This window comes from Sus scrofa, chromosome 13 (assembly GCF_054392235.1).
Source record: "Sus scrofa isolate SSC_HxYL_T2T_F1_AM1 chromosome 13, Sscrofa_HxYL_maternal_Yorkshire_Landrace_v2.0, whole genome shotgun sequence".
Taxonomy (NCBI): Eukaryota; Metazoa; Chordata; class Mammalia; order Artiodactyla; family Suidae; genus Sus; species Sus scrofa.
Genome location: NC_139395.1, coordinates 219,271,541 through 219,299,121, shown reverse-complemented (window position 1 = coordinate 219,299,121; position 27,581 = coordinate 219,271,541). Strand labels below are relative to the sequence as shown.

The window sequence follows — 27,581 nt, the reverse complement described above, 5'->3', positions numbered from 1 at the left end:
TAACTAACAAGGACCTACTGTAAGCACAGGGAAATCTACTCGAGACTCTGTAATAACCTATATGCGAAAAGACTCTGCAAAGGAATGGATCTATGTATATGCATAACTGATTCCTTTTCCTGTACACTTGAAACTAACACAACATTATAAGTCAACTGTACACCAAATACTCATTTTAAAAAACTCCCTTCTCAGAGACCTTTGTTCAGGGCTGGGACGTGGCCTGGATGCTGTCAGATGTATCAGTGTGGTGCAGGTCCATGTTTGACCATCTCTCCATCACCCCTGGCTAAAAGCCGGCTTGCCTGGCACAGGGGAAAGAGGGTGGCCTTGTGAGTCCAGCACACCTGGCTTGTGTGACCTTAGTGCTCAAGTCTGTGACGGCGCTGGCGCTCAGACTCCTCATTCAGCTCCAGAGAGCGTTGGGGGCGGGGGTGAATGAGGTGATGTGCAAAACGCATGGGATGCAGTGAATCGGTGATGAGCCCGGCTTTCTCTTTGTCCCTCACGGTCACACGCATGCGGAGGGAGGCAGATCCATAGATTTACCACCGTATTTAGAAGCTAAGCAGGTCACCGCTGTGTTAGACCACTCAACTATACTGATGTCTTCCCTATTCTAAAAACTCATCAACGCAATGTCTTTCTTGAAAAAGTCGAGGTTTGGCCCCAGAAACTTTACTTTAGGGAGCTAATTAAGGAAATAATTAGAAATACGGATAAAGATCTGTGAGAGTTTTACTTTATTTTATTTTAATTAAAATAGTGAAATATGAGAAGCACCCAGGAGTATATAATTTAACTAAATTATTGTATATATCCACTCAGTGGGTTATTGCACAGTATTAAAATGATGTATTGAAACATTTTAGTGACAGGAAATCATTCAAGATTTAGCAACATTCATATGATAGCCACTGAACCCACATAATAAAAATATCAAGTAAAATAAACTGAATGCAAAGCCAGTTGAATAACAATATAATCTCAATTACCTGAATCCACGTGTGTGTGTGTGTGTGTGTGTGTGTGTGTGTATAAAACATACAGAAATACATGCAAAAAATATTAACTGTGGTCATCTCTTGGTCAGCTAAGAGCAACCAGCTCTTCTACCTTGGTCATGGAATTATGAGGGATTTATATTTTATTCTTTTACAGTTTGTTTCTTTTAGAATTTTCACACTGGGCCAAATTATATTTGTAGTCAAAGTCATTTTAAAACACCTTATAAAAATGAAACTATGGGTTTCCACATACTGTGATTTTTAAATCTATGCTGAGAAACATACACATTTAGTAAATTTTTTCTCTCACTAGAGTTTTCTTTGTGTTTTTTCCTCCTATAAAATGTAAGCTCTCAAGGGCTTGGCGGATGTTTAAATTTCAGCTCGCTTCTTGGAAGAGATCATTCATTTTTCACTTTTCTTACAACTGGTATTTGCGGATGCAGCTCTGTGCCAGATGCTAGTGCTGGGGTCCGGCAGGATCCTCGGTTGGGGAGGAGTGTACGCCTGTCGGGTCTGGCTTTCAGCGGTAGGCAAGATTGGGAATCCGTGCATCTCTCAGCTGTATCTCTCCCACTTTGAACTCTTCGATTTGAGGGCGTTCTAAGCCTTCCATTCAAGAAGACTGATGGTCTCAGCCTGGAGTCAGCATAGAGAACCCCTTTCACACGTGTACGATGCAGGCTCTCGCACTGGACATCAGGAGCAGAGTTGGAGTGATGTTTAACCAAGGCACTAGGGTTCAGGTCTGCCCTATACAGTTATCATCCCGTGGTTCTTTTTCCTGCTTGTTTGGGTGTGGTAGATTTTACTAACTTTAGAATATTCGTGTTTTAAAAGTACTTTTTTCATTACTAAACATTGACCTGGTGGCTCACCTACAATTGACACTATCTCAATCACAGAAGCTTCTGGCAGAGCTTATTGTGTCTGTGGTGACTTTGTCTCTTTCCCTGGGTCACCTTTTAAGGACCCTTGCTGCGTCATAACCATGGCTTCTGAAGTTTTATTTGCTCTGAGGTTGCTGTGGAAAGCATCTCTTCCGTTGCGTTTCATAGGGCTTGACAGGAAGCAAGGAGAGCTGCCCAGGGAACAGGGCAGACCCAGAGATTCTGTCTCACACAGGCTCCCCCCTCCGCCAAGTCATAGAGGTATATTCTCCAGCCCCAGATTTAGGGTGTTACAAGAATTTGGGATATTATAAGAATTTGTGTTTTACCCTTCCTTATGACTCTGAGGGATACTGAAAACTTAGTGATTATTAAGTTTTATGGGGGTAATTTTTTAGAAAATAGTTGCAAGCTCATGCTGTGTAGGGTATTATTTTCTAATCCACTCTTTCTATAACTATTTAAAACTATATTTCATTTTAGGAGGGGCGTGGCCTATACATGGACCTCTGATCTGGTCATTTAAGGGTTGTTTTATAGGTGTTTGAATTTTCCAAATACTTTTCAAATCTTGTTCCTTTTTAACTCACACCAGGAGAGTTAATGATGTTTAGTCTTAATAAATGTTATAATTACTTATCCCTTACAGTTTTTTAAAATAGTAGTAATAGGAAGCACAGAAGACTAGCTGTTCAGGAACTCTTCTCCTTTCTTTGATGTCCGAGCATGAGATCTGAGAAAGGCATTGAATGTCTGATGACTAACCACGGGAGATAATGAGTGGAATAAAACACTGCTTTTCAAAAGCGTGATAAAGAAGACTCATCCTCAGGAGGAGGCTTCGTAAGCATTAGTTCCCACAGTCCAAACCCACTTCTCCTCTGCACACCTGCTACGCCCCCCGGAGGGAAGAACGTCAAAATTCCTCTCCTCTGAGAAGATCCCGGGTCACCCCCCATGTCTAGCATGTGAATTGTATTAACACACTGCCCTCAAAATGGCACCGCGGGGCTGATCGTTCTTCAGGTGTTTATGGTAAGGGAATTCCAGGAAGGACCCTGGAATGACATTCTTCTCCCGGTGTTGTCAGGAAGCAAGCACGTCTTGTCTGACGCTGTGCGGGCTGCAGTGGGGGACGCCCACAGGCCCCAGGTGATAAGGACCGTGCGGTCTGGTGATGTCCTGTCATGGGCATTGTACTTCAACCCTCACAATTGCCTAGAGGAAACTCCGTGGTGGCTGCCAACACTGCAAAGAAGGATAAATCTCAGAATGAGCTGACGAAATTAAAAGCGTTTTTCCCCAAAGGAAGAAAAATGAGAATGCTTTGTAGTTGTACTTTTGAACCACTTGCGGGCACATTATCTCGTTTGATTAGACCGAGTGGAGAGTTCTTTCATGTTCTCAGTGAGCTACACTCTTTGCTTGTAATTTGTATTAATAACTGTGACGCTCTTATCTCTGGGAGGAGGAAGGCACTTTGCATAAAGTCCAGCTTCTCTCAAGATTTCCGTGTTCTGTGTTTATGCACCCATGGACCTTTTTAAAAAGTTTTTAAATTTGTTGACGTATGGTTGATTTTATAATGTGGCATTCATTTCTGCTATATGGGAAGGTAACTCAGTTTTACATGTATATTCTTTTTCATAGTCTTTTCCATTGTGGTTGATCACAGGATATTGCATATAGTTCCCTGTGCTCTACAGCAGGGCCCTATTGTTTATCTGTTCTATGTATAATAGTTTCATCTGTGAATCCCAATTCCCAATCTTCCTCTCCCCCCTCCACCTCCCCCTTGGCAAACACAAGTCCGGTATCTATGTCTGTGAGCATGTTTCTGTTTTGTAGATATGTTGATTTGTGTTGCATTTTAGATTCCATACGTAAGTGATATGCTATGGTGTTTGCCTTTCTCTTTCTGACTTACTTCACTTAGTATGCTAATCTCGAGTTACATCCATGTTTCTGCAAATGGCATTATTTCATTCTTTTTAATGACTGAGTACTATTCCACTCTGTATGTATACCTCTCCTCTTTATCCGCGCAACTGTTCATGAACATTTAGGTTGCTTCCATGTCTTGGCTGTTGTAAATAGTGCTGCAGTGAACATCGGGGTGCATTTTTTTTTCAAATTAGAATTTTGTCCGAGTATATGCCCAGGAGTAGAATAAGGCAACTCTTAGTTTTCTGAGGACCCTCCTTGCAGTTCTCCACAGTGGCTGTACCCATTGACATTCCCACAGCAGTGCAGGAGGCTCCCTTCTCTCCACACCCTCTCGGCATTTATGATTTGTAGACATTTTAGTGATGGTTCTTACAACCAGTGTGAGGTGGTACCTCACTGTAGTCTGGATTTGGGTTTCTCTGAAAATTAGCAATGGTGACCTTCTTTTCACGTGCCTGTCGGCCATCTGTATGTCTTCTTAGGAGAAATGTCTATTTAGGTCTTCCACCCATTTTTAGATCAGGTTGCTTGCTTTTTATTGTTGTTGAATTGTTTGAGGTGTTTGTGTATTTTGGAAATTAAGCCCTTGGTTGCATCAGTTGTAAATATTTTCTCCCAGTCTGTAGATTGGTCTGTGGTTTCCTTTGCTGTGCAAAAGCTCATAGGTTTGATTAGGTCCCAGTTGTTTATTTTTGTGTTTATTTCCATTGTCGTGGGAGACTGATCTAAGAAAACATTGGTACAATTTATGTCATCAGAGAATGCTTCGCTTGTATTCTCTTCTAGGAGTTCCGTGGTGTCTTATATTTTAGCCTTTAAGCCATTTTGAGTTTATTTTTGTGTATGGTGAGAAGGGGTGTTCTGACTTCACTGATTTACATGGACCTATAGAATTTTAAATATGGAATTGGCTTCTTGTTCAAAGCTTGTCTGAATGGGCAAATGAACACTGATGCCCCTTCTGATAGCCACGAGGTCCACTCAGGGTAAGAGCTTCTACCTGTGAATGTGAATGCTGCTTACATCGCAGTGGCTGCTCAGGTGGCTGCGGCTCCATGGAGGGCGCCCCAGAGTACCTGATATCAGGCACCTACCTTATCTGGTATGAAATGCTGTATATCTTGAAATCTTTTTTTGTAATAAAACTATTCTTTCCCTCCTCTCCAACCTTGCAAAGAACTATAGGCACAGTTTGCTTACTCTTATTTTTTTTCTTTTTTCAGCCTTTTTTTTTTTTAGGGCCGCAACTGAGGCATGTGGAAGTTCCCAGGCTAGGGGTCAAATTGGAGCCGTAGTTGCCAGCCTATGCCACAGCCTCAGCGATGCCAGATCCGAGCCACATCTGCAACTCACTGGGTCCTTAACCCGCTGAGCAAGGCCAGGGATCGAACCTGCATCCTCATGAATACAAGGCAGATTCATTTCCACTGCGCCACGATGTGAACTCCCCGTTTGCTCTTATTTTAACCTTGTCCTGCATGTGATGGGCAGAGAACGGGCTGCCTTGAGATGCTGTCAGAGGTAAAACTGCGCCCTCCCAAATGATCGTTTAAAACCTCACTCCCAGTAACTCAGACTGTGCCCTCATTTGGAAGTAGATTTGTTAGAGATGTAATTAGTCCAATGAAGATGAAGTCAGACTAAAGTATGGTGGGCCCGGAATCCACTGTGACTGGTACCCTTGAAGCTGAGGGAAGTTTGGGCAGAGGCACAGAGGGGACACCGCCATGTGAGGACAGAGAGAGGCTGGAGTTTTGTGAACATAAGCCAAAGAATACCCAGGGTTACCTGAGGCCGAAAAGGTGAGAAAGGCTCCCTGCCTAGAAGCTTTCCAGAGAGCATGACCCTACCGACAACTCAGCCTCATACTTCTGGCCTCCACGAACGTGAGAGAAGACATGCCTTTGGTTTGAATCACCCAGTTTGGTCTTGAGGCACTTTTTAGGACTGCCCTAAGAAACTAATACAGGTGCCATATTGAAAGATGAAGCCAAAGGCAACGCGCAAAACAGGTCTCACTGGCAGTCAGCTCTTCAAAAGCCTTCCGTCTTCCTGCCATGAATTATTCAAGTTTTTTGTGTTTTTGTGGGGTTTTTTGTACCTGTCAGTTTGAAAACCTTTGAAAACCAGAAGGTTGTCATCTCTTGGTTGCTGATTACAGATCCTTCCAAAATTGTTCCTGTCTGACGGATGACTGACAGACCCCCGCCCAGTCTTTACCTCTGTGCAGTGGGGAAGAAGAGAACAAAAATCGAGCATCCCACTGAATCTTGAGATGAGGCAAACCCACCTGCTGAGAGGGTCTGGAATGAACCTGGGCAAGAGAGGTTCAAGGAAACTTGTGGAAGGAAACTAAAGTGGGACAGTGTCCCTCCCGTGTGCAGACAGCAGGGGGTTTCATGGGGACAAGAGGTTGAGGCTCACGATGAACAGGCGACATCTGAGGTTTAGTCTCAGTGACGTGTGATAATGACCCCCAAGACAATGACCACACCCTCTGCTCTCCTCCGAGGATGCTGTCAGCTTCATTGACTCGCCTCCTCTTCAGCTACACACCTGTTCTCTTCCTTCCACCTTCTCTCGCGAGCTCTGTCCTTGAGCTTTCTCTCCCACGACGAGTGAGCCCTGTGGTCATGCGTAAGGTGGCTGTGGAACAGGGAAGTCAGCCGGGGAAGCCATTTCAGGGGTGCTGATCTGCCCAGCGGTTATAATAGGTCATATTTTCTTTGTAGAACAAGAATTAGTATAGCACAGGGAACTATATCCAGTCTCTGTAATGGAACATGATGGAAGGTGATATGAGAAAGAGAATGTGTGTGAGTGTGCATGCGTGTGTGTGTGTGTGAGTGTGCGTGCGTGCATGTGTGTGTGTGTGTGTGTGCGTGTGTGTGTGTGAGTGACTGGGTCACTTTGCTGTACAGCAGAAACTGACCCAACATTGTAAATCACTATACCTTCATTAAACTAAAGAAGTGAGGGTAACTTTATGACTCCTCTCGTTAACCTCCGTCCTCTGGATCTGGATTCCTTTTGCGCTCTAGCTGTGATGTTAGCGGTTGGATCCTGGTCACCTTGGTTCATGTGGTTAAAATGATTTGAGAATTTAACAAAGACTTTGGTAAACACATCTGGAAAGTGTTAATGCTAAAAGGTCCGTGACTGAAATTCGGCATGGCTTTTGTGTAATCTTTTGTAGGATTTGTTATGTACAGCGAATATGTTGGGAGTGGGGCAGAAGAACTGGTGACTGCTAATCAGATGTCTTTTTTATGACATGAGTTTTTTCCTCATGGCCCTCATTTATGCTATTTCTTCTCATCAAATGTTGGTTATTTTAGAAGGATATCCTCTAATTAAAGTTTAATATCAAGAAATGAAAGAAAGATGGTTTCAATGCTAGACGTTTATAATGACTTTATTAGCTCTTGCTCAAACGACAAGTTGACGTTTTCTCGGCATGACATGAGACTAATTTATCAGAAGGTATCAAAACGAGTAAAACGTGTCAGAGAAAACCCTTTCTTTCTCTCTCTCACGAAGAGAACAAATTATCTTAACACATGAGGAATTTTTATTCATCCTTTATAAAGGAATATCCTACTTTTATTACATACATGTTGAATTAGATTGAAGGAGAGTAAATTTACTCTGTTGTGTGGGATTTCTGAATTATGCAGGATATTACACTGTAGCTACTGTGAAAGTTATATAAACTAATAGGAATCGAACGTGTTCTACAGAGAATTTGAAAACAATTACTGTGTAGGAAAATGTGGGAAGAAAATGTAGAGAATTCAGAGAAGAAGCAGGATTTGCTCACTCTGGTGCACAGAATTCATGCAACCATGCATCCCCGTATCCAGGACTTCAGTTGCATGGGAATACGTTCTAATAGGCTTTCATAGGAGTAGACACAGCCCTCCAAAGGTAAAACTGACAATGCTTGGAAGGTCACCAGGCATTTGCAGAGAACACCATCTGACTGACCAGTGGAAAATGGGAGGTCTTAGGGTAGTTTGCATTCCCCCACTTTTGCTCTGGTGACTCAATAAAGTAATGACCTTAAAACCCCCTTGTAAATTGCGAAGCTCCCAGTCGGCGGTCTCGGGTAGTAAGGAGGTCCCTGCAAGATGCAGATCTGGGGGAAATGGACGTTGTGCACCGGCTCCGTCGTTGCACTGAAGACAAGACCAAGGCCATTGCTTTCCTTTAGGTCCAGAGAGAATGTCCCTGACCCACCTCGTGCTGAGTAACACGGGGCTGTGGGTACCCTGCCTCTTGTGACACCCCCCCACCTAAAGACCACTGTTGTCCAGGGGTCTAGACACATCTTGTTTGTATATCTATCATGTTAGTCACTATTGCGGTCATTTTAGCCGTTTTATTTTATTTTAGCCGTTTATTTTATTTCGTTTTATTTTGGCCATCTATTGTGATCGTTTTAGCCAGTCATTTGCCTGGAATTATACCTTCCTCCCTCCTCCCAATGTCTTTGTTCATCATTCCTCCCTGTCTTTCCTGAAGCACATCCTTTGGTTCCAGCAGGGAATGCCTATTATTGGAAAACTCTTCCAGTTTTTATCAAGTTCTGGCAAATGTTCAGAATTTTTTTCCTCCACATATTGCTTGTCTGATTTTTTTTTTTCTATTCCATTTTTTTCCGGGATTTTTTTTCTTTTTAAAAAATGTTTTCTTATAGTTGATACACAGTGTTCCTTAAATTTATGCGGTACAGCCAAGTGACCCAGTCACATACATGCATATACATGCTTTTTTTTCGTAGTCTCTTTTATCGTGTTCTAACCCAAGCCACTGGACATAGTTGCCGGTTCTGCGCAGCAGGAGCTCCTTGCTCATCCATTCTAAAGGTAGCAGTTTGCGTGTGCCCACCCCAAAGGCCCTGTCCACCCACTCCTCCCCACTGCCCTCTGCCGACCACAAGTCTGTCCCCATGATCTCCTCTTTATTCTCTCCCCTCTTTGTTTCTTTTCCTCTTTAAGCCATAAATTAGGAAGGAATTTCTTTGCTTTATTTTACTCTGTACTGTATCTCCCCAGCGGTGTCTATCTACATATTTATTATAGCAAGGGTATGCTTTTCACCTGTGGACATTGCATTTCTTTTTTTAACTAATTGATCTGTCTTTGTTGACACCCGTCTCTTCCTCTATCTTATTCTTGATTCAGTTTTCTATTTCTGAAAATATTTCAAAACTACTTATGGCGTCATCTATATTCCGTTATTCCATTATCTGAGGTCTCAGTTGTTTTGTTCTGACTCTTTCTTATGGTAAAATGTCTCCTAATATGTCTCCTGGTTTGGGTTGGGAGCTCAGGATTGGAAGGAAGAAGTTGGCCTTCATCTGTAAATATCCCAGTGCTTCAGGTTGCTTGGGAAAGTTTACCGTTGCTTCCGCAAGATGCTCTTGGACAATGGGTCACTGTGTGTGTGTTCCTTCCCTGTCGCGAGGTTTCGTAGACCCTGCAGAGTGTACGTCCACATGCTGACCCTGAGCAAGTGCTGTGGTTAGACGTATTTTTCACAAAGCTCAGGAAGGAGCAGCAGGGTGTTGGCTAAGACTTTTTTTGGTCCCTCCCTTCAGTGAGTTTACGGTCTTTGCAGGGGTTTCCTCAACTCATGCAGCCCTGAAATCTTCTCTTTTCTTTCTTCATTTCTTCCTAGAAGAGAAGATGCCCCGCAACACTCGTGGTGCCACAAGCTCTTGGCTCAAAGGGTTCAGGTCCCTCTTCGTTTATAGAACCTCAGGGTTTTCCTCACCGGAGAACTCTGCTGTGGATTTAAATACGTGTTTATTATATTTATCCAGAATTAAAATTTTTATACCAGGAAGTATTTCCTAGTAATTAATCTTTTTTACTGTCAGAAGTGAAAGTTACTTCAACACAATTTGATATAATGACCATATTAAACTATGTGAAAAAAATGGGAAAATAAGATTCCAAATAGTAGACCATTAGATCATCTTTTCATGATAGAAATGCCCAAGAATCAATCAAAGGAGGAGTGTTATCTCACTGTTCTAAAAGAAAATTCATGGAGTTCCCTTGTGGTGCAGTGGGTTAAGGACCTGGCATTATCAGTACAGCAGCTTGGATCCCTGCTGTGGTATGGGTTCAAGCCCTGGGCATTGCCAAATAATAAATAATAAAAGAAAATTCATGGGATGGTTATATGGCAAAATGCAGTTAAAATATTAATGAATAAGAAATACACGTGGAACTGGAGCATTCCAGTTGTGGCTCAGTGGGTTAAGGACCTGACGTAGTCTCCGTGAGGATGCAGGTTCAATCCCTGGCCTTACTCAGTGAGTTACGGATCTGGCATTGCCACAGGCTGCGGCTTGGGTCACAGATGAGGCTCAGATTCAGTGTTGCTGTAGCTGTGGTAGAGGCTCCACTTGCAGCTCAGATTCAACCCCTGGCCGGGGAACTTCCATATGCTGCAGGTTCGGCCATAAAAAGAAAAAGGAAAGAAAGAAATACATGTGGAATTGAGAATCATAGCTGCTCACACTTTAAATTGAAAGGTAATTTGACAGTACCGTTGACATACAGAATTCTGCTGATCACTCTATCAGAGCCTCAGAAGGAGTAAACATAGAAATAGCTTATAGGTTAATTAAGCAGAAATCACATATCATTAATGAGGAAGTATTAGAGTGATGCAAGGTCCACAGGAATTCGCTGTTTCATTTCTGAGAGCATTTTTACACCAGGCGTGTGTGTTCAGTCCTGTTCTCCAGGCTGAGCCACTGAGCCTCAGAGCATCAGGGGTGCCTGCAGGGGCTGGGCGTGGGCAGCTGCTCAGCGCCTGGCCAAGGAGTCCTCAGTACCATGCCAGTCCTTCTGCAGCAAATAACACTCATTCATGTTCACAATAAATCTCAGAAATAGTCTTCAAAATTGCCTTCAACCAAAGTGTCAGAATTTGAAAATCTGCACAGAGACTTAGGGTACTGGATATGTTTTCCTTTTAATTTTCCCAAGGACTTACTTTGCGGTGAAAATATGTATGTTTTATTCAAGTAGTTATTCCTTCCAAAGGTCTTACTTCGTTTATATTTGCCTGGGTGGTGGCCCGAGGCAACTTGAAATAAAAGCACCACGGGGAGGTCTACAGGCCATTCCACTGCAGCAGGTGTGTTAATAGAGCGTGGTGTTGCTTTTACACCGCTGTGGGCGCTAACACTTACCCTGTGGGCCTTGCGGTGCAGTGGGAAGAAGGGCTAGAGCCACCCTGATCTTGATGTCACCGCTGACATCGTGGACGGAAAGGGATTCTGTGCTTTAAAGCTCTGAGGCTGACTTGATAGCAGTATCCCATCAACCCAGAGAAGCCCCCGTCCCTGCTGTGAATCATTTTACCCTGGTTTTTTTTGTTTGTTTGTTTTGTTTTTTTTGTTTTTGTTTTTGTTTTTGTTTTTTTTTTTGTCTTTTTGCTATTTCTTGGGCCGCCCCTGCGGCATATGGAGGTTCCCAGGCTAGGAGTCGAATCGGAGCTGTAACCACCAGCCTATGCCAGAGCCACAGCAACGCGGGATCCGAGCCGCGTCTGCAACCTACACCACAGCTCACGGCAATGCCGGATCGTTAACCCACTGAGCAAGGGCAGGGACCGAACCCGCAACCTCATGGTTCCTAGTCGGATTCGTTAACCACTGCGCCACAACGGGAACTCCTTACCCTGGTTTTTAATACTTAGAATTTTGTATTTCAGGAGTTCCCATTGTGGAGCACTGGAAACGAATCCAACTAGTATCCAATCCCTGGCTTCGCTCAATGGGTTGGGGATCCAGCTTTGCTGTGACCTGTAGTGTAGGTCGCAGATGTAGCTTGGATCTGGTGTTGCTGTGGCTGTGGTGTAGGCTGGCAGCTGTGGCTTCTATTTGACCCTTAGCCTGGGAACCTTCATATGCAGCAGATGTGGCCCTAAAAAAATAATGATTTCATTACGTGGAATAATTCCACTTTATTTTTCTGATGAAGGTATATCAATCTTTTAAACATGTATTATGCTTCTGAAAGCAAGACAAAGCTGCAGGTGAGGAGGAAAAGGCATTGCAAAGCCAGCAGCTGGTGCTCTGACCCTCTCTTCGGTGTCCTTCTGAGAACCAACCACCCAGCCAGAACAGTGACCCACAGGCCAAGCCAGGCTGTCAAGAAGTGCATACACTGCAGAGGATCTAGAAACACTGCAAACACAACAGCTCTTGGCCTAATGTTTACAAAACTAGGTAGACATGCTCGTGAGACTCTGGCGTGTGCGAGAGGAAAACTCGTTAGAGGTTGGGGACACTTCTCTGGTAATGGGGGACTTGACATCAGTCTTAAAGTCCATCCGTGGTGGATGGATGGATTCACTCACTCACTGGACAGACAGTTAATGAATAACTGCTGTGTATGCATCTTGTACTGTTCTGGGTGCTGAGGAGACAGCAGTGAAAAAAAAACAAAAAAAAAAAAACAGAAAAACTCATACCTCAGTTAATCTCCATTGCAATAGTTAGCATGAGTTATATTTATACCGTATGACACTATATTTCCATTAAAAAGAGTGGACTAGATTTCTGTATAGCAGCATGGAGAGAGCTGATGAACATAAAAGCAAGTTTTTCCATAAAAAATAGTAAGCTATTTATGCAAGTTTTTTTTTGTTTAAAATTGAAGTGTAGCTGATTTACAATGTTGTGTTTCAGGTGCACTGCAAAGTGATTTTATGTATGTATATATATTATTTTTCAGGTTCTTTTCCATTATAGGTTATTAAAATAGACTCGATACAGTTCCCTGTGCTGTACAGTAGGTCCTTGTAGTTTGTCTGTTTTATGTCCAGTACTGTGTATTTGCTCATCCCAAACTCCTAGTTTATCCTCCCCCGGTCTTTCCCTTTGGGAACCAAAAGTTTGTCTTCTATGCCTGTGTGTCTGTGTGTCTGTTTCTTTGTGATAGATAAGTTCATTTGTGTCATATTTTAGATTCCACATATGAGACATCATATGGTATTTGTCTTTGTCTGACTTGACTTCGCTTATTATGAGAATCTCTAGGTCCATCTGTGTTGCTGAAAGTGGCATTATTTCATTCCTTTTTTTTTTTTTAACACCTGAGCAACATTCCATTGGGTACCTGTCCCACATCTTCTTCATCCTTTCATCTGTTGACGGGCTTCCCTGCTCCGGCTGTTATGAGTAGTGCTGCAGTGAACATAGGGGGCCCTGTATCTTTAGCGATCCCCGTTACCAGCTCTACATATCGCGGGCAGTTGCTAGATGACTGTATTCATTGTTTTTCATTACAAAGATACTGTTAGGCATTGGGTTTCAGGATGAGTGAGATCCAGGGAAACCTTTTAGGACATTAAAATACTCTCACAGCAGAAAACTCTGGGTTGTGGTGTGGGGGGCGTCTGTCTAACCCATTGGATAAGAACATTTAGAACCACAAGGTAACGCCGGGAGCTGCGTGTGTTAGCATGGCTTCCACCATGGTGTGTTCTGCTGGTACGTGCTTCAATACACAGATGTGCTAATGACGCGGGAGACTCCGCGCCGTTCCCTTGAACGTCTTCGTGCATGGTCAGGAAACAGACAAAAATCCAAGACCTTCACACGATGTGTCTTGAAAAAGAAATCAGCTGCTTTGTCTGCCAGTGTTGCTGTAAATGCAGCCATGCCTGTGACCTTGCAGGCTTGTCAGTCTGCACGTGAAGGAAGCCTTTTAGGAATCCCAGGTCTGTACAGGGTATTAGACTGGCTCGGACATGGGAAACCGGTCAAAAAAAGAGCAGTTAAATCTTCAGGATGCTGAGCAGTGCTCTTCAAGTGTATTTTACTCTGACTCCCGGTAAAGAATACACAGTAAAAAATGCATCTTTCCTGAGACCCAGCATGCACATACACATGCAGGTGCATGCACAGTCCTGCAGAGGCACAGGTGAACGAAGACAAAGCCCCATAGAATACTCACCCTTACTCTTGTGAGACGCCCTGAATCGCTCTATTTTATTTTCTTTTTAAGTTACTGTCCATGAAATTGGTTTCACAACCCATTAATAGGTCACTACCAACTATATGCAAAAACATTACCCCCTAATATCAAGTGGCCATATCGTGGTGTCTATTTCATTCTTAACGGCTCCTGTTTTTCTGCAGCCTTTCCCATTACCGTATGTCGTCTGCATCGGGCAGACTAACTTTTCACAGTGTTTCACTGTTAAGTCCAGGGTCCTAATTCCATTTGGGTCTGTAACATAAACAGAAAAAGCACAGTCATCGGGGTGGAGGTACCCTGCTTTGCTCTTTCTTCTCTTCCTTTTCCGCTTGGAGCATGTTGCTTTTTGATCAGCACACAGCCAGGCCTGGAACGGATGATCAGCCTGAGATGAGCATTCCTTTCCAGCCTCAAAATCAGAAAACTCATCGGCCAGCACGTCTTGTCACCACACCTCCTCTAAATACTAGTTCACCTGATACGACAAGCAGACAGAAGGGCGTTCTTTATCTTTTCCTACAGTCTCTAAAGGGCCGCTTTTGATCCCTGGTAAAAGTCCAAAACGTGTCATCCACAACACCAGTGTCACATCCCAGCCAAGACTTTCTTCTCCAGCGACTCAGCGCCTCCCGGAAACGTGGGGGTCGCCTTGGCCCTCACCCCTCGCCTCATCCTCTGCTCGCATCGCATCCCCTGCACCTCGTCTGAAACCCCCTCCACAGAAGTCCCGCCTCTCAGACCCCCATAAACAGCAGCTCTCCATCTAGAGTCTACCTCTTGTCTTAAATCTCCTCAAAGCACTTTTCACATGTTGTAATTTTCTGGTCTGTTTACTCCTTTTGTCTCTCTCCCCGAAGAAAGCACCTGCTCCTGGAGCTCAGGGACCGGGACTGTTTGTTCTTCCTGTAAGTGAACAAGCAGAGCTCAAGTTTTATAAGTCTTTGGCTCTTAAAAAAAAATCCTTGATTTTTTTTCCCCAAGGATTTATTCTTTTTAAGAACTAGAAATCTAACTTTCCAAGGATTTGGTTTTTTTAAGAACTAAAAGTCTAACTAGAGGAAAGATTAATGACAGACTCGCATATCTGCTCAAGAGCGCAGATCTGATCATTAACAGCCTAGATGGGGTAATTAGGTATTCAGTCAGAATGCAGCACGCCGGCTTAAATTAGCAGCGTATAATTGAGCCTCGTTTAGCTGCAGGAGAACTTCACTGAGAGAATTTTATTTACAGGAGAGAAATGTCTTCTTGAGATTGCTGTGGGAGAATCTAGACGTATATCTGCCAAAGCACCCCTTGCTGACCAAGTCCAGCCCCAGGCTGCTGGCTCATCACTCACGCCCCGTGTGCAGAGGGAACATCACTACTTCTGGCCCAGTGAGCCTCCGGGCAGCTCAGCATCCATGTCGGAGCATCACGATTTTCAGTCTCCTGGGTCTCTTGATACTTTCGTAGACCTAGCAGCCCCAACAGTAAGATGCCTTCTTGTACTGAGCCACCATATTTGGGGGAAGAATTCAAAGCACATATGCCATCACACATTTAATTCGGCATCGTGCAAGGTGGGGGGACAGCAGGTGAGAAAGGCATGGGAACGCCTTGTCTCCGGAAGCTGCAGTGGTTTGTGGGGAGGCAGCGCCGACACGCACACAACCAACCAGACAGAATGCAATTAGGTGTCAGGTCACGTGTTCCAGAGACGTTCAGGAAGGGGAGGAGAGCCTGTAGATGGTGGAGTAGACCTTGGGGTTGGGCGTTTGGTGGGGAGGAGCACAACGACCGACCGGGTAGGGATTGAAAGCCTCCCCTTCTGCTTTCAGCACACGTGTGACCAGGTTGAAACCCCAGCAGAGCAGAAGGCCGTCTTGACACATCTGCGTCTCGGTATATATATTAAGCCACGTTCCTCTCTTTTCCTTTTGCCCCGCTGCTCACACAAGTTTGGTCTCCACCTGCTTGATCCTGTCCAAACACTCACCACCCACTGACACCTTCTTCAAAATACACTTCGGCTGCACAAGGAGAGCGTAAGAGAGTCTTCTTTTAAGATAGTCAAATACATGAGACTATGAAATAAAACACGTAAGCGCCCCCTGCCTTCGCCTGATCCACTCAGACCTCAGAAGTTAACATTTTGGTGGATATCTGATTGTTCACATGCACGAATTTATCTCCTCACGCCCACACTCATGTCCTTTGTGCACGACATTCTGTGATGCTCTGCAGTTACTTGGAGATTGCTCTGCATATGTCTTGGAGATGTTTCCACAGGTTTTATGTACATGTACCTGACCGTCTTTTAAGTGGCTCCACACGATGGACGTGCCCTACTGTGTTCCTCTGTCTGCCCTTGGTTATAGCATTTAGATTTGTCCTCAACTTTGCATGTTATAGACTGTGCTCCAGGGCACGTCTTGTGTGTCCATAGTTGTGTGCAGGTGTATGACTGTCCCTATAGGACAGAGTCTTTGAAGGGGATGCGCTCGATCTGAATACATGCAGTTCTTTACATTTTCAGGATGTTAGCAGATTGCCCAAAGAAAACGAGAAACTTCACCAATTTACACTCCTGCCAGTAGGTCTTCATTTCCCCATGCCCTTGTCAGGACTACATATTATCAACTATTTTAATTTTCTCTAATTTCCTGGGTGAAAAAAAATAGCATCTTTTTTTTTTTTTTTATCCTGCATTGATTTTGGAATGTTCTATCTAAATTCTGATCATGAGTCAATTGAAATCTAGTTTCATCTCTGGAAAATTGGCACATTTCCCATTTCAAGTTGTCTAATTCTGGAATTTGGTAAACCTCTACATTTATCCAGGTCTGCTCTTAACTCCTTTGGTAACGATTTGCAGAGTTCCTTCAACTCATTTAATAACGTAGTAGCTGTGTATAGCTAGATGTTTAATATTTTTATTGATTGAGGAAGTTAGATATTCTACCATTGGATTTTACTGCAGATCACTGCTGTTCTAGCGTGACTTTCTCTGGCAGGACCTTATATGGACGTTCTTACTTAATATCACAATGTTCCCAAGAAGGCACTGTTGCCCCATTGTTCTGATAAGGACACTGAGGCTCTGTCAGGCTCCACTTGTATTCTCCCTCATGCTGAACTGAGATGTTGGTGTTATCATTTCCGGGAGTCCTCTCCTCGCCCTGCCCGACCGGTTTTCACAACTCCCTGCCTTCCTGGGTCGTGGTCCTCCTCTCTCTCACTGAGTCTCTTGCTGGTCCTCTCCCCCTGCTCCTCTCCCCGCAGTGCCTGGGCGTCAGTTCTCCACCACCGTAGCTTGGTTCACAAAGCTCTGTTGCCAGCTCCACGGTGATCACAGACTCCGAGTGACCCAGCATGTTCAGGGCTGGACTCCTGCCTTCCCTAGAACAGACATCCTTGCCCTTGCCCCATCAGCGCCAGTGCGATCCCGTGGGTCCCTCCAGCTCAGTACTTGGCATGCTGCTCTCCCTACCTGAGTGCTGGTGGTCCTTTATTTCAGTGCTTTCCTCTGCCTGTCACTTCTGTCCCCCTCCAGTGTTCCTCCACCGGGCCCTGGTCTTCCTGCTCACACTCTGGCCATGACCCAGAGTAGGGTGCACCCACGAGGGCCTGAGCACCCCGCCCCGACGCCAGGGTACCACGCTGGCTGGGATGCTTCAGTTCTGTGAGCACATGCCGTCACTTAGGCTCTGGTGCTCACCTTCTTCTTCTGAGACGTGGGAGTGGTAAGAGTCCCTGCCTTGGGTCACTGTAAAAACCAAATGGGTCAAAACGGGAGACGATTCAAGCAGTGGTGGCTCACACTGCGTGCAGAGTATCTACTGACTCCATTTGGGATCAGGATCAATAGCCAGATGTGTGTCCCCATGACCCCTTTTTATAAGGACAGCGTTCCATTGGATTAAGGCACACCCTACACCAGGACGACCGCATCATAATTGATGACCTCTGCAGTGACCCTGTTTCCAATAAGGTCACATTCTCAGGCCCTAGGGGTTAGGACTCGACTCACGGATTTTGGAGGAACACAATTCAACCCGTAACAATTGGTTAGACATTTTACTATAGGAGCTTACTCCTTCCTCTCTCATATGTGAGGTTTTCAGCGTACATTTTTTAAACCCTAATTCTTCTCAGGCCACTCAGTTGCTCAAGAAATGTCTGTAGCTCCTTTGCGCCTGCTTTAAATCGTGGCTTGGCACCACCCATCACATCACAGGATAGACACAACTCAGAGCCACTGGGATGACTTAAATTCCGTTCCAATCTACATCTGAATTAGGGGAACTAGATAACTTTAAAGTTATCATGAAAAATAAAAATAAAGTTATCATAGACTATACATATACATGTATATCTTTTTCTATTTCCACTTCTGTTTTAGTTAATGCTAATTTAACTTTCAAAATAAAGAAATGTAAGATATCCATTCAGAGGCTCATCTCATTTCGAGTGCTGTATACTTAGAACTTGGATTTATATCGTGTGTCTAATTTTTCAGAAACTGTTATAGAAACTGCCCAGGAGAAAGCTCCCTGTCATTGCACAGCGAGGATGTCAACTGAGGGTGGCAGGCACAGCCGATAAAAGTTTCATTGTGTTTTGCTGCCATTTGGCATCTTATTAGAAGAGCCATCTGTTCTTTTAATTACTATTAACTCAGTTGAGATTGCAATAGCAAAAACCCCCCGAAGATATATTTCTGACTAAGTGAAAAATCAAATACGCTTTTAAAACCTTCCTGAAAATCATATTGTCCTTATTGAAGATCTAACAGCCTGGCTGTGCAGGAAAGAAGCCAGAGAGCGTGATGAAAGAATAATTAACATCAAAATCTTAAAATGTGCTCATTTTCATATAAGAATACATTACAGTCATTCCTGCGGGGAAACATACTCTTTTTATGTATTATACATGAGGCAGTCTCATGCTGAAATCCAAAAAGAGGAGTTTTAGCTTTCTTTTAACCCAGACTTGAGGAGAGACATTTAGTATACAAGTAATGATAGACTGTTTCATCCAGCCATCTCTTTAGCAAATATTTTCAGATACATAGCCAAGCACTGCTCTGTGTTTTTGAAATGAAACGTTGAGCAAGACAGTTCAAGTTCCTGCTGTTCTAGTTGGAGGAGAGAAAGGTTAAAGCAATTGAGGCAGCATCGCCTGGATAAACAGATCGCGAGCTCTGAGCATGTGTGACCACGGATGTGGGTAATGTGGGCTGACGTGACTGGGAAGCTGCTTTGGGAATTAAGGTCAGGATGCCAGGAAGGAGCCAGCCAGGTAGGGGCCTGGGCTCAGGGCCCGCCAGATGGACCAGTTAGGAGAAGGGCAGTGTGGCCAGGCAGAGTGGATGAATGAGACGGCCACATACAAGCCCCCTTGCCCGTGACTGGTCTTGCGGGACTCTGTCAAGACACTGAGCAGTCTGCATGGATGTTGGGTGGTGGGCTGAAGGGGACAGCGGTGGAGACAGTTGGTTAGAAGCCTTGGATCCTCAGGCCTCAGCGGTGCCCGGAGAAGGATGTAGACAATTTGGAATACATGCGAGAAGCAGGAACCGAGGGACCTTCTGGTGGGTGACTAGGAGGGGTGAGGAACGGTTAACTTGGAAACCTTCAGAATGTGTGTCTCACTTACATGCGGAATCTAATAAAAAATGATACAAAAGAACTTACTTATGAAACAGAGACAAACTCAGGGATTTCAAAACCAGTCTGTAGTTACCATAGGGGAAACCAGTGGGGGGAGGGAGGAATCGGGGGGTTGGGAATGACATATACACACGACTGTGTGAAACAGTTGATTAATGAAAACCTACTGTATAGCACAGGAGAGTCTACTCGACCTAAATGGGAAAAGAATGGAGATGTATATACTGTACCTGCAGTGTGTGGGTGTTCCCAGGCTAGGGGCGAATCAGAGCTGCAGCTGCCGGCCTGCGCCACAGCCACAGCAACACGGGATCTGAGCCACATTTGCAGCCTACACCCCAGCTCACGGCAACACCAGATTCTTAACCCACTGAGCGAGGCCAGGAATCGAACCCGCATCCACATGGCTACTAGTCGGGCTCATTATCTGCAGAGCCACGACGGGAATTCCCAAATGCGTATATTTATATGTATGACTGAATCACTTTGCTGTACACCTGAAACTAATACAGCATTGTGAGTCATTTATACTCCAATAAATTTAGAAATATTAACCAAACCGACAAACAACCTCCCAATGACGGCGGAGCAGGTCCCTGAGGCTCCCTCTGCTCCTGATCTCTGTCTGCTCTTTTTCTGTCTAGTTTCTGTCTAATCCCTTTCTCCTGCAGAAGGGACTTCTGAAGACAGTTGTCTGCAGGGCCTCCCCCACACCCTGCTCCATGGGCTGAGTGAAGACCCTTTCTGGGCCTTGTTTATATCCGTCTACACCCTGTTAGGACTCTATTGTGTGACCCTGGCTCAGAGAGGTTCGGGAAATATTTTGCCTGTGGTGACACAGCTCCAAGTGGCAGAATGCTGATGTCAAACCCACATCCTTTTCCCTTCAATGCTTTTGCTCACACGTGCGGGTGTTTCCTGTAAGTAAGCAAATCCGTGGGCAGTTAGACGTGAGCCCTGCTGTGTACCTGCTGATGGCTCTTCTCTGTCAGCTCAAGCAGGCCTGCTGGCCTTGGGCAGCACTGGGGACACCTGTGGACTGGCCTCTTCTAGCAGGTCGGCAGGTAACACACAAGGCATTTACTTCCATAGCTGCCATTTCTGTTGCGTGTTTGATGACGTCTGCGCCGTGGAGCAGAGAGGATGCCGTTGTGGTCTCTCACAGATGAGCCATCCAAAGCTAAAAGAGGCTGACTGTCTCACCTGTGTGACCTCAGCTACAAAGAGACATCAACAGGTTTGGAATTCAGATCCATTAGATTCCCAAAGTCAGGTATTTTTCTTCCACAATGAGGAATTTCTCAAGGTGGGCGAGCTTGTTACATTTGGTACCAGGGAGAGATAGTTTAACAGCAGGCTCCATAAGACCAGGAAAAGAAATTAGCTGAGCAGTTTGAACCATCAGGTTAATAGCGGGTACTCTAACACATGCAGTTAATTATTTATATCAGAGGGCTACACAAAGATAACTGCAGGTTGGTGATGTACACCAGCTTTCCTCCCTGGGTGCTCGTAGTTCCCTCCATCCAGGTGAGATGAGAAGTTCTCCCCAGATTGTAGTCCAGCCTCTCCCCTCCCATCCTGTTTTCTCACCTGATGCCATGTCTTTAGCCCTGAGATCGGATCTGTTTAGACTGTAGGCTTCCCAAGGACGGAGGATGTGTCTCATTCCTGTCTGGGCTCCTGGAGCCCAGGACAGTGCTGGCCCAGTGAATGTGTGGACCATCCTGCTCTGGTGTCCTGCTCCCCCAAATCCCGAGGTACCTCCTGGAATCAGCTCCAACATGCTCCCTTCAGGGGAACACTCATGCCTGCTTCCTGCAATTGACGGCTCACAGTTGGGCCAAATGCTTTCTAGAACTGTTGCTGTTTTCCTCTCTGCCTCTGATGCTGTGGGTCAGAAAACCCAAAAAGCACTGTGCCTGAGCCTCGGGACAGCTGTGCTCTTTGTGTTCCCCACTCAGCACCGTGACTGTGGAAGGAGCACAGCTGTAGGACTTCTCTCATGGGTGTTCCTACAAGATTCTCAATCGTGCACATGCGCCGTCTTCTTTGGCAGTTTTATGTCTCTGGATAGAAACATCCCACTAGCCCTTGTGCTGAGCTTAGCCAGGCTGGCTGAGCTGGTACCAAGCTGTGGGTTTACTTCATTGATATGAACATACGAGCTCATGTCAATGAGCATTGAAGAACCATGCCAGTACTCAGTCAAAACCCATTTCCTCTTAGTTTGTGGAATGTTCTAACAGCTTTGGTTTGTCTGGTTTCTACTTCTTGGCACACAGAAGGTATCACATCATGTGTCCACAGGGATGCTGACAGCAGAGAGAAGTAACAGCGAATAGCCAGGTAGGAAAGGAGGGAACAGATAAAGTGATAAAGACAGAACCAGGGGCTTGGACACCTGGGCCATTGGGCGCATGTTGAGCAGCCAAGACAGCTTCTGAGACACCCCTCTACTCACCGAGCAGCACGGCTCAATAATCAACATCCACGGTGATGACGCTGGATCCAAAGATCATTCACCGTTGTTCAGCTGACTGGTTTGCAATGTGTTCAATATGACAAAACCTGTGTGGTCTAGGGGTTCCCACTGTGGCTCAGTGGAAGCGAACCCAACTAGTATCCATGAGGGTGCAGGCTCAATCCCTGGCCTCGCTCAATGACTTAAGGATCCAGTGTTGCCATGAGCTGTGGTGTAGGTTGCAGATACGACTCGGATCCTGTATTACTATGGCTGTGGTGTAGGCCAGCAGCTGCAGCTCTGATTTAGCACCTAACCTGGGAGCTTCCATATGCTGTGGGTGCAGCCCTAAAAAGCAAAAAATGTGTGTGTGTGTGTGTGTGTGTGTGTGTGTGTATTAGCAATGCTTCCATCTGTCTACATACCACTATACTAATCATGTGTATTTCCAAGGGCAATAAAGTTCCCTATAAAATTTTGGCTTTGCGCAATTGCGTGTTACCAGATAGTTTTGAATAGTAAAGGGCTGTGTGTGTGAGAGAGAGCCAGAGACAGAGAGAGACAGTTTGTGTGTGCACAGTTTATTACTACTGATATTTTGTATTTTGATATTTGCCTATTTCAACAGAAGCACATTCTTCAGTCTCATTTAAGGCTGTGAACACACCTGTTTATTCCACATGCTACCAAGACCCTCGGGTGCTGTAGGGCAGGGAGTGAGGTGCAGTGACACTCGAGGGGGTGGGTAGGAAGACTCTGTCACCACGAAGCAAAGACCCCTGGTGTTCTGATGGCTTGCTGTGCCTTGTGTCTCAGGACTTCAAACTGAATCCAAGGACGCTAAGTCTTCGTGGCCTTCTCCTAATCAAAGGCTTCTATTCCTCACCCTTAGTTTAGGTTTTAGAATGTTGGTCGGTTTGGGGATGGGTTTCGCTGAGAAAGGAAGGGCTAGACAGAGCGTGCAAAGCAGCACAGGAGTCCAGCCAGCTCCGTCTCCCTCCTATAAACATCGCAGAAGATGTTTCAGGCCCTCAAGGTGCCCGTTTATCTGAAATGCGTCTTAAGAAAGCCTTATTTAGCATGCTAAGTGGGTGGAAAGAAGTCTGATACTACAGGAGCAAAGAGAGTGATTAAATTAAACGGGCCTGGAGACCAGAGCCTCTCAGGAATCAGCACCTGGGTGCAGGCTGCTACCGCAAGCCCGAGCGGCTCCCCAGGCTGCGGAGAGCCCAGCGCTGGCGCTCCCCGTACCTTTCACCGCAGCGCACGGCCTGTCCGTTCTGGTGAGGGTACCCCGTGTGGGAGAGGTGACAGGAGAAAAGCCCAAGACCTCTTCTGTCCCTCTTTTCTCTCCTTTAAAGGAAGTGGTTATTTTTTTTTTAATTTTTTTTATTTTCCCACTGTACAGCAAGGGGGTCAGGTTATCCTTACATGTATACATTACAATTGCATTTTTCCCCCACCCTTTCTTCTGTTGCGACATGAGTATCTAGACAAAGTTCTCAATGCTATTCAGCGGGATCTCCTTGTAAATCTATTCTAGGTTGTGTCTGATAAGCCCAAGCTCCCGATCCCTCCCACTCCCTCCCCCTCCCATCAGGCAGCCACAAGTCTCTTCTCCAAGTCCATGATTTTCTTTTCTGAGGAGATGTTCATTTGTGCTGGATATTAGATTCCAGTTATAAGTGATATCATATGGTATTTGTCTTTGTCTTTCTGGCTCATTTCACTCAGTATGAGATTCTCTAGTTTCATCCATATTGCTGCAAATGGCATTATGTCATTCTTTTTTATGGCTGAGTAGTATTCCATTGTGTATATATACCACCTCTTCCGAATCCAATCATCTGTTGATGGACATTTGGGTTGTTTCCATGTCCTGGCTATTGTGAATAGTGCTGCAATGAACATGCGGGTGCATGTGTCTCTTTTAAGTAGAGTTTTGTCCGGATAGATGCCCAAGAGTGGGATTGCGGGGTCATATGGAAGTTCTATGGATAGATTTCTAAGGTATCTCCAAACTGTTCTCCATAGTGGCTGTACCAGTTTACATTCCCACCAGCAGTGCAGGAGGGTTCCCTTTTCTCCACAGCCCCTCCAGCCCTTGTTATTTGTCGATTTATTAATGATGGCCATTCTGACTGGTGTGAGGTGATATCTCATGGTAGTTTTGATTTGCATTTCTCTTATAATCAGCGATGTTGAGCATTTTTTCATGTGTTTGTTGGCCATCTGTATATCTTCTTTGGAGAAATGTCTATTCAGGTCTTTTGCCCATTTTTCCATTGATTGATTGGTTTTTTTGCTGTTGGGTTGTATAAGTTGTTTATATATTCTAGAGATTAAGCCCTTGTCAGTTGCATCATTTGAAACTGTTTTCTCTCATTCTGTAAGTTGTCTTTTTGTTTTCTTTTTGGTTTCCTTTGCTGTGCAAAAGCTTTTCAGTTTGATGTGGTCCCGGGGAAGTGGTTATTTAAAGCATTATGTAAGTGTGCATAATATATGGAAAGAAAAAAAAATTTCAGTTGTACGTAATATATCCCGGTAAGAAATTCTTGGTTTGTGATGACATATGACAAGTGGTAAATAGGTGTCTCTTTTTTTGTTTGTTTTTTGCTTTTTAGAGCCATACCTGCAGCATATGGAGGTTCCCAGGCTAGGGGTTGAATGGGAGCTACAGCTGCCAGCCTACACCACAGCCGCAGCAACACCGGATCCGAGGCATGTCTGTGACCTTATGCCACAGCTCCTGGCAACGCCTGATCCTTAACCCACTAAGCGAGGCCAGGGATCGAATCTGCATCTTCGTGGACGCTAGTCAAGCTCGTTACCTCTGAGCCACAACAGGAACTTCCGTAAAAGCTATTTTAGTTGTGTTTTTTAGGGGGAGGATAAAGCAAAAGCACCTAGAATACACAACATTCACTCTCTCAGCTGTCCTTATACTCAGCAGATCTATAGCATATTTTATTTATTTATTTTTTAACAACATATCAAAAAGATCATACACCACGACCAAGTGGGATTCATCCCAGGTTCACAAGGATGGTTCAACATATGGAAATCAATCAACGTCATCCACCACATTAACAAAAGAAACATCAAAAACCACATGATCATCTCAATAGATGCAGAAAAAGCATTTGACAAAGTCCAACATCCCTTCATGATAAAAATTCTTACCAAAGTGAGTATAAAGGGAACATTCTATAGCATATTTTAAAATGTGTAACTGGAGTTCCCCTTGTGGCTCAGCAGGTTACAAACCAGACTAATTTCCACGAGGATGCGGGTTCGATCCCTGACCTTGCTTAGTGGGTTAAGGACCTGATGCTGCCAGGAGCTGTGGTGTAGGTCACAGATGCAGCTCAGATCTGGCATTGCTGTCACTGTGGTGTAGGTTGGCAGCTACAGCTCCAATTCCACATCTAGCCTGGGAACCTCCATATGCTGCAGGTGAGGCCCTAGGAAGCAAAATACATAAATAAATAAAAATAAATAAGTAACCAAATACAGTTGTTTAAAAAGTTAATCTGCTACTTAAAGATGTGTACACGGCCTCAGTAGTTAATTGGTATTCTTTTGAAAATCTAATGCCAGATCAGTGTTTTTTAATTATTTTTTTTCTTATTCCCATGTCTCTTGAATTGCTTTTATACTGCATAAGAAGTAACAAGCCATTGTTATTTTATCTATGAATAATGCAACTGATCTATGAATAAACTATAGTCTTTACAAGAAGCAATCAAAGGCGGGCTGTAAGAATTATGTTCACAACCTAAATATTTGAGATCTAAAATTAATGAAGACCCCTGGCAAATTCTGATTAAAGTAAACCTAAGGAAGTTCCAAATGAACCTAAGGGAAACAAACAGTTTTAAGCAGAAGGTGAATTTTTGGCACTTTAGTCTTTTTCCCAAAGAGACAAAATCATATTATCTATCAAGTAGCGCTGCATCAGAAGCAGAAATATTCCATAGGAAAGAGTTTAACAGCCTCAGAAAGTGTCTTAAGTCATCTGCCATGCAGGCGAGACAACTCACCTTGGGGTTCTTTTTGGTTTATCATCAAATTATAATTAAACAGTGAAAAATGATCCTTAGGTGTTCCCGTCGTGGCGCAGTGGTTAACGAATCCGACCAGGAACCATGAGGTTGCGGGTTCAATCCCTGGCCTTCCTCAGTGGGTTAAGGATCCGGCGTTGCCTTGAGCTGTGGTATAGGTCGCAGACGTGGCTCAGATCTGGCATTGCTGAGGCTGTGGTGTAGGCTGGCGTCTATAGCCCCAATTAGACCCCTAGCCTCGGAACTTCCATATGCCGTGGGAGCGGCCCTAGAAAAGACAAAAAGACCAAAAAAATTTTAAAAATTAGAAAAAGAAATGTATGTTTCTACAGGAAAAATCATCTTTATTCTCCATCAAGAAACACTGATATTTGATCTCTTAATGTTGCCCATTTCTGTACAACTAGAGTTGTTACAGACAAACAATCAGGCAAAAATCACAGGTCACGGAAAGCCCGCTGTGTCCTGTGCTGATGTGAAGGAGGAAAGGCTGGTATTACTTATTTCTCCCCTGCCTGAAAATTTTATAGTTAATTTTATTTTATTTTGTTTTGTTTTGTTTTATTTTTTTGTTGTTGCTTAGCAATACTAAATTTATTTTTTCTTTCTTTTTTCTTTTTTATCATTTATTTATATATTTTTTTCTACTGTACAGCACGGTGACCCAGTTACACGTACATGTGTACATTCTTATTTCTCACATTACGTGTTCCATCCTAAGTGACTAGACTGAGTTCCCAGTGCTTCACAGCAGGATCTCATTGCTAATCCATTCCAGAGGCAATAGTTTGCATCTATTAACCCCAAGCTCCCAATCCATCCCACTCCCTCCTCCTCTCCCTAGGCAACCACAAGTCTCTTCTCCAAGTCCATGATTTTCTTTTCTGTGGAAAGGTTCCTTTGTACCATATATTAGATTCCAGATGTAAGTCATATCATATGGTATTTGTCTTTCGCTGTATGACTTACTTCACTCAGGATGAGAGTCTTTAGTTTTATGGCCATATCTGTGGCACATGGAATTTCCCAGGCTAGGGGTCAAATTGGAGCTGCAGCTGCCGGCCTACCCCACAGCCAGGGCAACGGTAGATCCGAGCCACATCTATGACCTACACCACAGCTTGCAGCAATGCCAGATCCTTGACCCACGGAGAGAGGCCAGGGGTCGCAGTGCATCCTCACGGAGGGAACACTGGGTTCTTAACCTCCTGACCCACAATGAGAACTCCCAGGTCAGCTATTTCAGTCGTGGGTAGGAAATAGCGGAGTTGTCCGAAACGCTGAATCTAGGCGGAATTGATCTTTCTCTGAGGATACAGAGGTAAATGTTGGTTATTAGTGAGGAAATAAGTCTTCCCTTGGAAGCTTATGGACTATTTTATTGCTTTCGAGTCTGACTTTTTGTGTGTTTATTGAAATACTTCAAACTGAGGCAAAAGTTTGTAGTTACATGAAGTAGAAATGTGCAAAAGAAAGTTAATATTCCTTTAACTTGCCACATTCTGAGAGAAAAGTGAAGATCAAGGAGCATTTGCTAAAAAGGGC

At 44.4% G+C, this 27,581-nt stretch overlaps 1 protein-coding gene across 7 annotated transcripts in view; it reads left to right on the top strand.

Annotated features, from left to right (window-relative positions):
* Positions 1 to 27,581, top strand: part of DSCAM (DS cell adhesion molecule) — a 744,988-nt gene that overhangs the window by 389,921 nt on the left and 327,486 nt on the right. The gene's annotated exons all lie outside the window — the stretch shown is intronic.